The sequence below is a fragment of the Diaphorina citri genome, unplaced genomic scaffold (assembly GCF_000475195.1).
Source record: "Diaphorina citri unplaced genomic scaffold, Diaci psyllid genome assembly version 1.1 scaffold162, whole genome shotgun sequence".
Classification (NCBI taxonomy): Eukaryota; Metazoa; Arthropoda; class Insecta; order Hemiptera; family Psyllidae; genus Diaphorina; species Diaphorina citri.
Window position 1 is genome coordinate 57518 of NW_007377599.1, and position 3624 is coordinate 61141.

Here is a 3624-nt window from a genome sequence, read left to right on the forward strand (position 1 = left end):
GGATTCCCAACTCAGGAACCTACTCTGCCACGGTAACTGTTGTCCGGCCTGGGCCGCCTGTTGCGCCCTGTAATGATCTTGCTTGTACCTGGCGCTAACTTGTTGCTCGAGACTGACGACGCCGAGAGTCAGTGCGCGTACCGTAGTGGAGCGGTTTTCTGTTGATGCCGCAACCAGGACTTGCCTGCTGGTGAGCGGCGGCCAAAGCCTGAAATGAAATTTTTTTTAATTTTTTTTTTTTTTAATTTTTTTTTTTTTTTTTTTTTTTCAAGATCGATAAATGTTGTAAATCAAAAATATCCTTGGGCCGTTATTCCGGACCAAAGATCCGCTATTTAGGGCTATCCAGGGAAAAAGCTCAAAAGGAACTAGCGCTTCCCACGACTTTACCTCTAGCCACTAGTAGCTCAAATTTTGCAGACAGCTTCCATAATTAATGATGAACAAAAGTGTCTGCGGGCCGAACCTCGAAAAATGTACGGCCGGGTTCGGCCACTATTTAATGCCGATTCTTTGAAAAAGATTTCGCAATGCACAGGCCTTTAGATTTCAGCCAAAGTCGCTCGAACTTGGCACAGAGATTATAAATTTTGTAGATCAAAAGCCTGCTTACCTGCTGTTGCTGTTGGGCTGCGGCTAAAGCCTGCTGTTGTTGGGCGGCCAGGGCTTGCTGTTGTTGTGCCACAGCTGCGGCTTGTTGCTGTGCTGTTTCCGCCACCTGGGCCGCAGCAGCGGCACGGCGCTGTTGTATCAACAGTTGAGCCGCCTGCTGCTGCTCGGTGGTACCACGTGACGCCTGGGGGAGGAAAAAGTTGGTATTAGGATGGTAGAACAAACGGAATGTGTCCGAAATATAGTTTTTGTTTGTTCGTCTGTCAGTCTGTCGGATTGGCTGTCTGATCGACTGATTGATAGTTCGTTTGTCTGTTTGTTGACAGTGGAACTTATAACAACGGAGGTCTTATCGTCCCGAAATCAAAGAGAGAGGACGGGATACGAGAAAGCCAACAAAATATGGTATTGGTTTTGTTGGCTTTATCGAGAAACCTCCGTGGCCGAGTGGGTATCACACTAGGCCTGCACGCCGGAGGTGCGGGTTCGATTCCCGGCGGAGCCGAGGTTTTTTTTCGGCTCTGTATTAGGAGTTCGGGGTGCACTCAGCCTCGTGAGTACAATTCCGTAGCTACATTTATTATTATTATTATTTTTTTTTTTAATTTACAATATACATTTTATCCATTCTCCTATCTATGCTTATTCTAAGGATCAAATATGACAAGATGAGACATTAATCAAGTAATTGAGTAGCTACTTTAATCGAGTAGCGACCAGTGGCGGCATTACCAGTGTAAAAAGATTCTTGAAATATGGAACAAATCCCCGATTCACTCCGACGAAGAGCGACTGAGATTTTAGCGGAAAAGAGAGAAGGGTTTGGTCACGCTTGGTGTGACTTTAACGTAGGACTTGGACTTTAAATGTATGACTTGACTTGGGCTAGAACCACCGACCTCCAGATCCAAAGTCCAACGCGTTAACCACTGCACCACTGAGGTTGGTTCATTCACTCACCTGTAGCAGGGCCATGTCCTCATGGATAAGCCACTCGGGGCCGGGGTCCGGCTCCGGTGTAGCCGGGGGCTTCGAGCCGACCGCCCCGCCCGGGGCTTTCAACGCGGCCCCCGCTGCCAGAGCGCTAGACGGGAGACTGGCAGATCGGCCGGAACCGATACCGCCCGACCGGTACTTGGCCAGACGGACCTCGTGACGGAGTTTGAGTAGCGCCGGCGAGGGACGGTCGAATAGGGAGCGGGGAACGGCCGGCGGTACGTCGTCCCGATGACGGATCTTGCTTAGCGGTTGACCTGTGGGGAGAAGGGGAAAGATAGAATATAATGTACTTTTTTTATATACTGCCAGCATAGGACTGAAGAGTAGACTACTAATTTAATTGTGGTCAAATTCTCAATTTCTACTGAGGATAACTTACCATAGCTCAGCTGGGATCGAACCCACGCCCCCCTGTTTACCAGTCGAGCGTTTTGACCACTACACCACCAAGGTAGAAGGTAGGTTCACTCACCACCATTGTCTGGCTAGGGGACGTTAAACAGAGAGTGGACTAGTGTCTGGCTGTGGGACTATAAACAGGGAGGAGAACAGCTAACCCTAACCAGCCTAGCAAGCTGGCAGTTCTTCAAAGGGTCTCTTCTTTTGAAGAATAAGCACAAGACCTCGCGATTGTTGACTGCGGTTCAGGACAAGCCAATAAATCATGGCTAGAGACCATCACCCCGGTGTATGGCAGAAAAGAAAAGAAAAAAATCCTTTCTTTATTCTGCCATCGCCATTCAGCTAAAGCTGAAGACGCTACAACAACTCACCGTCCGAATTGACCTCCTGTCGCAGTCGCTTCTTGTCGCGCCGTACAATAGGCGGTAAGGACGCCTCGCTCATAATGTCTGGTTCGTATAGGAACAGTAGGGAGAAATCAATGTAGACGTCGTTGTCATCTTGAGGAGGGGTAGGGGGACTCCACAGCTGAGGAGGGGAAGGGATGATTATTAAACGTTATTTCTTTTTTTTTATTATTATTTATACTGTCGGCTAAGACTAAAAAGTCCCATTCTGCCAACAGTTTAAACAGGCCTCATTTATTTACATCAAACATAAGTACATACATAGGTTTAACAATGAAAAGGATGGAGAAAATTATAACACCTTAGTAATGCTGTGATATCCACAAAAGTTGTGCAAAGGCTTTGCTTCGTAATTTGCTGTTTACTCACCGCATTGGCTTGTTTCTCCTTGGCTATTCGTTCTGCTAGTTTCTGTGCCACTTCTACAGGGGACAAAGGTTGATCGTACAAGATTTGAGAGCTATTCAGCACTTCAGCATGTGTCCAGAGGTTCTGAAAATATAATAGCTTAGGGTATAAATAGTGCTTATTTATTTATATTTCAGTAAGATTAGAAATCAGTGTACAAGTGTGCATTGCGGCCCGTTTTTATTTTGTAGCGTAGACCAGGGGTTCCCAAACTTTGTTTTTCTACGCGGCCTTTCTTTTTTTTTATTTTAATTGTGAACGCTCCGCGGCCCCTTTACTGTATTTCATGTGGTTTTCCCGGGGGTCTTGAAGTCCTTCACAGTCCCTTCGAGGACCCCAGTTTGGGAATCACTGGTGTAGACTGAACTTGAATTTTTTACTTTCCTTATCCTATAGGAAGGAAAGTAATGTAATCGGGTCAAATTTTCGATGGTCCCTTTTTAGTGCCAAAACACGTTTTGAGGTCCCTAGAGCCTAAATACAAAGTTTCAGCCATTGGTCCGTGTGTGTGTCTGTCTGTGTGTCTGTCTGTCTGTAAACAAAATATCTAGAGAACGGTAAGAGCTAGAGACTTGAAATTTGGTATGTAGCTGTCAAATGTGACAAGGATGCGACACGAAACTTTTGGTTAAGACCGGTGCAACGGTTGGCGGCATTTTACCGCTTTTTGGCGGTTTTCGGTGCAATTTAACAATATCTCGGGAACGGTATAAGCTAGAGACTTGAAATTTGGTATGTAGACTATGTAGTTCATAAATGTGACAAGGATGCAACACAAAACGTTTGGTGAAAATAG

At 46.1% G+C, this 3624-nt stretch overlaps 1 protein-coding gene across 1 annotated transcript in view; it reads right to left on the bottom strand.

Moving 5' to 3' along the window:
- LOC113465803 (helicase domino-like) overlaps positions 1 to 3624 on the bottom strand; it is a 25872-nt gene that overhangs the window by 8015 nt on the left and 14233 nt on the right. The gene's annotated exons all lie outside the window — the stretch shown is intronic.